The 10,618-nt window shown below is 33.9% G+C and overlaps 1 long non-coding RNA gene across 1 annotated transcript in view; it reads right to left on the reverse strand.

Moving 5' to 3' along the window:
- Nucleotides 1-10,178: 10,178 nt before the first annotated feature.
- Nucleotides 10,179-10,618, reverse strand: part of LOC118747761 — a 117,134-nt gene continuing 116,694 nt past the window's right edge. Inside the window, exon 3 of the long non-coding RNA XR_004993980.1 lies at nt 10,179-10,251. This is a non-coding gene — a long non-coding RNA (uncharacterized LOC118747761). The remainder of the gene's footprint in view (nt 10,252-10,618) is intronic.

A 10,618-nucleotide genomic window follows, 5' to 3' on the forward strand; every position in this document is an offset into this window, starting at 1 on the left:
TTTTTTCACATTGAAAAAACTCCACTGTTCTTTGTTGTTCAAATATTTTCTACGACATGGTTTTACCTTCAAGAGACAGCTTTGAAAAAAAATGTCGGATTAGTACCACATTACTGCCTTAAAGCATTGCGTCTGTGGGCAAAAGGGTCAGTGGCTCAACGTTGCTATTCTTTCTTTCTTTTCCAACTGTCACACTCACAGATGAACGCATGTAGATGTTTCTTAACATGTGTGGATAGTTTATGTGACATTATTTGTCATAGCAACAGAATTCCCTCATCAAAGTACTACAGACATTTGTTAACGAGCATTCGTTCCCAAAAACACCTCCCCAACCTCCGCCAATTGGGATTCGAGTGTGCTCTGTAATTTTGATTTATCCACAACTAAGAGTGGACGTCACGACACGCTGACACTCTGAGGCTGACATGACAATAATTACTAGTATCTACGTACATACATACAATGCATACAAACTTACATATGTACTGGTATATATGAATGTATGTATACAAAAACAAACAAAAAAAAAAATGCAACCGAAGCGACCTGAAAACGCGGGTGTGCGGGCATTCTTGCGTCGATTAATGGGTGCTGAGCCAGCAGAGGTGGGTGAGTTATTTTATTTATACGGACGTTGGCGGTTAAAAAATGCTAACTTGATGCGCGTCAGCTGGACCGGGCGCAACGAAATGAAACGCTTAGTTTAGAAAATATAAAATAAAACCCTAAAGACCTACATTTCACATGCGAGTTGTAGTTATATGTATGCAGATATGTACATTAGGGTGGCACATCAAAAAAAGTTGCCATTTCCCTAACGGAATTATAAAACTTTTTATATTTTAGGACTTCCGGCAAAATATTTCGGAAAAGTATTAAACCAAAATACCTTTAATTTGATTACTTTCTTAAAGTTTTCTAATAAGCTTATGCCGCCCTTTCAAACTTAAATTCTTCTATACTCTGAATTGATTTTTTGGGAAGCATATTTTTATAATACGGAATTAAAAAATTTCTTGTATTTTAGGAATTCCGGCAAAATATTTCGGAAAAAATATTTAAGCAAAAACAACTCCAAGAATCGCATTATTTTGATTACTTTGATAAAGTTTTCCAACAATCTTATGCCGACCTTTCAAGCTTAAATTCTTCTATCAGCTGATTTGATTCTTTGCGAAGCATATTTTAATCGATATTTTATTTATCGATTTTTGGCGATATTTTCAAATTAGTCCAGCTCACGCAAACCTGAATATTTTACCAAAGTATTTTGGTGAAAGTCTTAAAATATGATAAATTTTGCAATGTAAAAGTAGAACCGATTTTGTTTTTTTTTTTTATGGAGAGTGATGCACCCTAATGTGCATGCACAAGTGCGCATACGCATAAGTATGTATGAAAGTAAGCGAACAAACTATCAGCTTGAATTTCATTCCATTTAGGATGCTCATACTCTCTCTAATGCTTGCCGCTATGTGTAGAAAAAAAAATTCACTACATATTCACTAACTTATGTATATAGTATTACATATTTATGTTCATATGTGCCTATGATGAAAAAGCATAAAATTATGAAAAATCACTTATTTCCGGTTTGAAAAACAGTAAAGGGGGTAGTAATGTAAGCTTGAGCATTTATACGCATATGTATGTATGTGTGTGAGCGTACAAACATACTATCTAAATATGTACATATATACGCACATTCATATGTAAATAGATATGTTCACCAGTGTGACAAATCGGATTTTAAATGCACTCACCCGCCAATTTACTTCAGCATTAAAGCAAGCTGACATATAAATATTTACATATGTACATACATACTGGTATACCATTTAGCTGAATGCCCAACCGATTAGAAGCAACAGTAAAAAGAACTAAAAAAAGGAAGTAAAACGTATGACCGCTTAGTGGGTGTGTAAGAAAGGATGGGGGTATAAAATAGTTAAGCAAAAAAGTGATGGAAGTCGAAAAGGAAGTAAATTAAAGCACATTAGCGACGACATAAATCAATATTTCGCTCGTCATATATTATGGGTATTCGACTAATGATGATGACGTTGATTTTTCTTTTTTTTGTATGGCACTACTACTGTCCGCAATTAAGAAGGATAGCATAAAAAAATGATACGAGTAAGAGAGAACAATTAAAACGAATCAAATAAGGATACTTTGCAACGAGGTTGATTTTCAACTTGTTCCGGTGGCTTTTACATTTAAAAAATTTTCCTAGCAGCACGTTCCAATGGCGGGCATTGGATTACTACTTAATCATGGTTAAGCTGTGTCCCATTTTGGTTTGACGTGCTTAAATGTAGTCAGAGAGTACTTAATGATGCAGAAACTATAGAAACTTTTAATTCTTTGAAGTAGTCTTCTTGTTATCGTGAATGTGCATAAATGTGCGAATATTGGCAAATAGTATCCACTAGTCAACTTTTTGAATCGGTTAGCAAACCGATGTCGAACACCAAAGCAATGAACATATCGGTAAAATTATCGGCAATGGAAACCGATACTAGGACGTATCGATAAAAATTAAAATAAGATCGATGAATATATCGATAACATTAATAAATAATTTGACAGTCATTTAGATGCAAATGTAATCGAAACGAAATTAAATGCACCTATCGTAAAATGTATCGATAAATGTGTGAATAAAAAGCAAAGAATGTATATATCTGCCAAGATATCGACGACGAAATCAATGAACATTGGCAATGGAAATAAATCCGTGTATAATGATTAAAAAACTAAAAAAAATATCGATTAATATATCGATAACATTGATAAATAACTCACCAGACATATCGATACATACGTATATCGAATGAAAATAAATATATATTTGAATTTATCGATAAGTGTGTGTTTAAAAATACATATATCAACGAAATCAATTAACATAGCGGTCAAGCTATCAACAATGAAAACTACGATACAGAAGTAAAAACTATCGATAAATAAAACAAATACTATCACTTTATTCTTTTAATCTTTGAGTTTAATTGGTATAGCAGAGCACATTTTCTTAGGAGTAGTAATTTTGAAGTATAACAAGGTAAGGGTTAAGGACCCAAAATCCATACATTAACAGCTGCTGACGCTATTAATTGAATGTAAGATTAAGCTTCTAACACAAAAAACAAGAGTTAGTTACTTCACAGATAATCCGAAAGAAAAGTTCGTAGTTAATCAATGCCCTAAACAAATTAAAAAATAAATCTCAAAAAGAGTTTTTTCTAGTTATTTATAGCCGCACAATATTTCTATTTAAAGGGGCTGATTTGCTCTAGAGCATACCAACAAGCTTGTTAGTTAGATTAGGTTGAAATGGTTGGAAAGTAAATCCCCCACACAAAGGCCAGTGTAGGCTTATGAGGTTATACAATATTTTTCGATGTGAAAAGCTCACATGTTCCAGTCCATTTTGTTTACACTATGAATTCCGCCAAAGCTTTTAGGGTACGTTCATACAGGAAGCGGGGCGCCGATCAGAGCGCAGCCGTTCCGACTGGAGTGAAGTTTTCAAATTGATGTAGCTATATGAAAGTGTTCATACAGAAAGATTTTTAGAAACGTTATGCAGCTGAAAGCAAAGCATTTTTTGATTTTAAATTTTCTTTTTGATTTTTTAAATGAAAATGTATTTTTAGAAAAAGCAATTACAGAAAATTTAACAAATTGAAAATGGCATATATTAATCGCCTCTGAACTTGTGTGTGGACTGAAAATAATTCGGATAAAATTGTTATACTTTGAGAACTATTCGACAGGACTAGAATTTTGTAGATTTTTAAGAACCAGATCAGTGGAGTGGCTGTTAAGAGAAAGCCAGAAGTTAAACTTGCTCAGAAACGGTAGAAGAAATGGCACTTGGAGGGTGGATAAGTCAAAGGCTTAACTTACCGTTGATTAACAGGTTATCTGGTTAAAAATTATTATGCTCTAGAGTATTTTGTTGTTGTAAACTAAAATATAACCACAACCAGATAACCTGATAACCAGGCAGGTGTGAATACCCCAATTGCAAATACATTCGGGATTTTCATCTAAACGCGTAAAAGCCTCGCAACAACGTAAACGTCGTGAACTTACTTAATTTTGTATGGAAACCCGGTATATTCATAAAATTTACGCAATTCCTCCGCCACACAGTGCTTCCGTCCCTTCCATATAAAATGTGGGCAAAAATAAAATTATGGACGGATTTAAATGAAAATTCGCTTCTTAGTAAAATTGAGGACGCTAAATTCAAAAATACAATTTGTTTTTGGATAACTTTCATACTTTCACTGTAAATAAACTGCTGAAACTGAAAACTTTGGTTCTCGTGGCTTTTACATACATAGGTATGTACATATAACTCGTTCTATTTTCAAAAGTGAGGTGTCCAATGACAGCGCTTGGCCTATAGATAAAGTTTATTATTTTTGAAACGGGTTGCCGCCTGTTAAAAATTTTATTAAAATTATTTAATAAGTTAAATGAATTAGATTTTACAATATGGGTATCAGTTGAAATGGTTTTCAAAATGCTTTACTTCTAAATGACACGTAGAAGGGTTGCCACATGTTTAAAAAATCAAATTCATTTTAATTAAGGAAATAAGGTAACTGTAATATGTATATCAGTATGGGTATCAGACAAAAGAAAAAATTGGGCATATTAAGCAAGTAATAAGTGAAGGTTAAAAACATTGCTGAGTTAATTTAAGAGTCCAGTAATTTAAAAGGAATGTAATCAGAACAAATCACTGATTGACAATATTTGTATTTGTAATAAAATAAAAAGTACGATGTCGTAAGCCTTTGGTTTGACACAATTATTATTATAGTTTTACAAAATTTTGGCTTTACAAACAGGTGGCAACCCTCTTCGTAATATATGCAAGGTAAAACCTTCTTAAACCTCTTTCGCCTGACTCCCATTTGGTGATACCTGTCTATTTCAATTACTTAATTCCTTTAATTCAAATTAAATTTGATATTATAAACAGGTGGCAACCCTCTACATGTAGTTAATACGCATTTCGATTGAAACCCATCTCTTAATAATTCATTTAACTTATAAAAAAAAATTTTAATCAAATTTTTTAACAATCTAAATTTTTTAACAGGTGGCAACTCTTCAAAAACAAAAACAAAAAAACATTCTATTGTCCAAAGGTCAGTCTTTTTAATCTGACACTTCATTTTTGAAAATAGTACGAATCGCGCAGATTTTATGGCACTGAAAAAAAATTAAATAATTATTTTATGCATAAGCAAAAAACGTATTACTTCAGAAAGTGCAAAAAATTAGCAGGTTTTTATTTCTTCTTTCGGAAGCTAAAAACCCGTACTATTTAATAAAATAATAAAAAAAAAACTATTTTTATATATATTTTTTATTCATTCCATTAAAAATTTAGTATTTTTTTAAATTTTGTTAAAAAAAATAAATTTTTCGCTTTTCGGGAATACCGCAGGGACACCCTGTGTTTAATTTAATTCCAAAATTTTTATTCCTGTAATTCTCTACTATCTATATGGAAATAAAAAATGTATTTTTGAATTTTTTTTCCGTTTAGAGCTTACGCATGTCTAGGCTCTTATTAAAATTCTTAGTATAAAATTTTTCGACTTTAGTGGCTTCCTGGCAGCATATAATCTATTTTTTAGGGAAATTTCTGTTTAATTATTTTTAGTGGATAAAATGCCTTTACAAAAATACCAAACACGTTCACATTGCAGATAACGAATTTTTCGATTTTTGCCCACTTAGGCGGCACTGTGCGCCAGTCCGCAACCCCTTTGGTTCGTCTCCACAGAATTTATTATTTTACAGCGATGAAACGTCAGCTTGTAGTACTCTGCCAACTGATCAATGAAATTCCTTGGCTCACACTAAGCAGTCGCTTAGGCACCCTACGAAATGAAGTTAAAAATCTCTTGGATTGCCCTTCACCCTGTACCACATGCCAGTAGGTTACAGCCTGACTCTTATACATCCATTTAATCCTGCTATTAAAACAACCAGACAGTTCATTAAGTCTAGCAAAAAGCTCAGCGTCCAAGAATCAATGAACCAGTCAAGTAATTCTGTTAATGAATTCAGCAACAACTCCCATTTGGTTAATAACCAATTAGCATTAGGCAACGAATGTGTCAGCAGCTAGCTAATAAAAATTGTAAATCAAGTCGTTAAGATTCACATAAACAAGAAACAAGTGCAACAACAACAACAAAAAATATGGAAGGAATAACAAATTTATTATGTGTGCATTGTTGCGTAAAAATTAAGCTACTTGACAAAACTATCGCCAGACATAAGAAAAATACAGGCAGCACAAACTGCCCAACGTTTCCAACCAAAAGCAGCAATGCAAAAAATTAACAAAACAAAATAATAAAAATGAAAATAAAAATACGAAAGAAGACCAACACAGCTCCATTTTTGGCAGACAGTCTGCTGACAAGACAACCAGACAAACAAAAAAAATAACAAAACAAAAAAAAGTAACAAAAAAACAACATTACAGCCAGACAAACAGCCACTCGCTTGCCCACCATAAGCACAGACCGTACCGTACTGGAGGAGGAGCTCTGGCATAAGGACATAAAAGCAATTTAATCTATTTATGCCATGGGAAGCAATGCGCTCGTAAATGACACTTCTGCAGCTCAACATAAACGCACACACATATACATACAACTCGTTTATACTCGTTGACACATTTCGAAATTCGCAATCCCGTATAATTTTTCTTTTTTTGTTTTTGCTCTCAGCTTAATCTACGCTGCTATATTCCATGTGGATATGAGACTCATTGTCACTTAAAAGGAGAAATCGCCAGCGCTTTCACTCGTTGGTACTGCTCTGCAACCCAAACGTTGAGTATGAATTGTTTTTTTTTTTTTGGGGTCAACTGGTTATTGGAGGGGTGGGTGGGGTGCGTATTGAAAGGCGAGGGAGGGCGACTACTTAACCACAAATTTTGCTCGCGATAAATACTTATAATCAAATTTGCATTTTCCCCCCCACTGCACTGTGACGCGCACAACAAGCGTATGGAATTTATTAGCGAAATTATTTTTATGCTATACTTATGCTTTTTCGTCTAGGGTCTGCAATGCGCTTGAGATTGACTTGTTTGGGTGAGTTGTTTTTGGCCGCAGGGCATTCAAACACTTTCCATTAATTTTTGTTGTTATATTTTGGATCAGCGTCGAATTGCTAATGGCAAGAAGCATAACCCATAAGCTATGTACATATACCATAAGTAGCAATAGACACTTTCATGCGCGACTGAATTTGCTTATTACATTAGACGCGCATGGGGGCGTATACGTGACGAAATGTAGTGCGATGTTGGAAAGTGAAATAAGTACATACTATGTGCGGACGAAAGTGAGCGCTCAGTGCAACAAGTAATCGGAAGTTTTTTTTTATGTACTGGTCATAAATGTTTTTCCATTTACTACGGGTAGTACAGTGGTGCACGAAATAATAGGACTGCGATGTTTTAACCAGTTACAACTATTTTTTTTTTTGTTTATTTAATTGTTTTATAAAAGTCCTTAACCTTATAAATTAACATTGCAAACTTTGTACGAAAAATATATGTACAAATTCTGCAAATTTTCACCAAAATTTTAAACTTTTTATTTTTTTTTGTAGCCCAATTAATACTAGTATAATAAATGTAAGTTTTAAGTTTTAGACTTTTTTTTGCTGGCAATATCTTCAATATGAAAGAAAATTGTCGAACATACTTTATGAACGTGAAACACCTTCAACCTAAAAAATGCTCAAAAATCAAGGGAATTTTTTACCAAACTGAAACTTGCTCTTCGTTATACTAGAATTAAATGGGCTACAAAACTGCATACCAAAAGTGCTTCGAAGATTCTTATTAAAAAAGTTTGAAAGTTTGGTGAAAAACCAAATAGCCTAAACGGATAAAAGTGCTAGGACTATAATATTAGCAAAGGAATTTTCTTTCAATAACACATTAGAATATTATTAAGCGGGGAGAGGAAGTCATCTTCTCCACGGCGGACCGATAAAGGGCACACAGTGCTGAAAAAGGGGTATTTTTTCCGACAAAATCTGGTATCACACTGTTCAAAAGTTCCCATTCGCAAAAATTTTGGAATTTGCTACTTAAAAATGTTAAGACTTAGAAAAAATATAGCCTAAAGTGCTCCCAAGGACAGAGGAAGTCTATTAAAAAATATTACGGTACGATATCTTGTGAACTTAGAAGCAAGTAGCGATGCAGCCACTATTACAGAAGCGCTTAAGGTATTAAACTTTAATGCAAATCAATAGACAGCGAGGCGAAGAATTGCCAATTTGAGCTCAAAGGCATCATAAAGAAGAAAAAAGCAAATTTGATCATAATACATGTGCGAGAGTGGCAGCATTTCGCTGTATCGCACGAAAACCGAACCTTTGCCTATTGGGATATGATAGGCCGTTCAGAATGCAATAAAAAAACATATTTTTAAGTTTCAATTGAAGGTTATTTGGTCTGACAAGACTAAATTAATCGCTTTCAATCAGATGGCCGGGCATGGTATTGGATCAAAGTCCCAAATTAAGCCAAAGCGCATCATGTACTGCAAACTGTGAATCACAGTGGTAGGATCTTAATTGTTTGGGGTTGTATTTAAAAAATTTTGTTTGTCCGTTAGTACGTATTATGCGTAAGGAACAGTATCTGTTCATATTTCAACAAAATTTGCAAGATGTAGTCGAAAAAATGAGAGTTTCTGCTGAAAAATCACTCAAAACACACTGCATATGTTCACAAAGCCTGGATACAAAAAGGAAAATTTGCTAATATGAAATGACCTCCACAATCCACGGATATGAATCTCATTGAGAATTTGCGAAAACAACTAAAAGCACAGCTTACTAAGTGTCTAAGTCCGTAAAATCGAGTACATGAGCTGTGAAAGCAAACTAAGGATATACCTCCAGAATTTTTACAGAGATACAAATAAGGTATGCCAAATCGCATCCAGGAACTGAAACAAGCAAAAGAGTACTGAACATTGTGTTAGTAGTTCTTTTTTTCGTGAAAATTGTTAAAAAGCTCTTAAAAATATATGAGTGCAAAACTGTAACATATGCCTTAATTTACATTTTTGTCTTCTGTTTTTTTTATTGTTGTTGTATTGACTTCAAATCATTATGAGAGAAGGAGTAGGGATGTACCAACAAGAATATACAGCAAAAGTATGAAAGTCGTTAGAACTTGGAAATATAGCGGTGGCTGAAACAAAAAGTGTTAAACCATGTTACAGTTTTGCTCGTCACTGTATATGATGCCACAAAATTTCCTACTAGCGACTACGAATTCTTGCGAGGCAAGGTGTCAAGAAATATGGATCAATTCCTGTCTATGCAGAAGCTTGCGGTTTACTTGGCGCAGTTAGGCAACTTCTGCCTGCTTGATTGCTTCTGTTCTGTTTCGAGGCTATCTCGATTTCAATTTCGAGGCTAAAAAACTACAATGGTGCCGGAGCTAAGATATTCAAGTACATTGGCAGGGAGCTGATAAAATGTAAGCATTTTTATGCAGAATATATGTAGTGGAACGATTGCATGCCCGCCGGTTAGAATTTAAGTGTGATCTACTCAATCCAGCCAAATGTGCTGTGTGTACGAAAGGCTTAAGTCCAACGTCAAAGAACTGTTTGAGTTATAGCAGAGTGGTTTAAGACCATACTCCAGCTATTTACCAAAAGCCAAATCGGCACACAGCATCTCTTCGTTGAGTGTGAAACGGCATTCGACGAACTTGAAATTTTTAAGTGCAAAAATCTACATTGTAAACATTGCTTAAATTACTAAACTGGAAATATTTTCTTTTTGCATACACTCTGCAAAGCTAAGCATAAGTGAAATTTCTTCTGGCGAAAAATATGCAATACAAATATTTTGCTTGTTAAGTGCGCCAAAAATGTTAAGGATGTGTGTGTGTGTGTATCGCATATCGCATCTCCTTTAACTTCCTTACAACATTATTATTTTTTCTTGTTTGGATGCGAGAAATATTTGCTCATAACACATACATACATACCTATGTACATATATTTGCGGCATAAAATTCAAAGGCATTAAAGAATTTAGGGAAAATTTAAATTTACATATAGACTACATATTTACTTACATACCTTCAGTTATTTCGATTGGCTTTTTGTATGCACACAATGTGTAGAAGCGATTGATTGGATTACAATCAGATGTCTGCAAAAAAAAGAGAAAATTTTAATTTAAGTTATATTTCTATATATGTACGCAAATACATAAATATGTATGTACATTAGGGTGGCCCCTAAATGTTGGAAGCAAATTTTTACATCAGATTTCCTAAGCCTCCACCCCTACGTCGATACCACTATAGTCGAAGAAATCACATATAATTTTTGCTCCCAACTGGAGTCGGTTAAGGCGTGCGGCACAGGGGTCAAACCTCAGATTCCTCTATAGAGACTCAAAAAATTAAAATAATTTTTTTTTTCATCTAATATCCGAAATCGGTACTATCATAGTCGAAGATATCACATATGAATTTTGGTCCCAATTGAAGTCGGTTAAGGCGTGTCGCACAGGG

The sequence above is a fragment of the Rhagoletis pomonella genome, unplaced genomic scaffold, assembly GCF_013731165.1.
Source record: "Rhagoletis pomonella isolate Grant_MI unplaced genomic scaffold, Rhpom_1.0 Rhpom_scaffold_00012, whole genome shotgun sequence".
Classification (NCBI taxonomy): Eukaryota; Metazoa; Arthropoda; class Insecta; order Diptera; family Tephritidae; genus Rhagoletis; species Rhagoletis pomonella.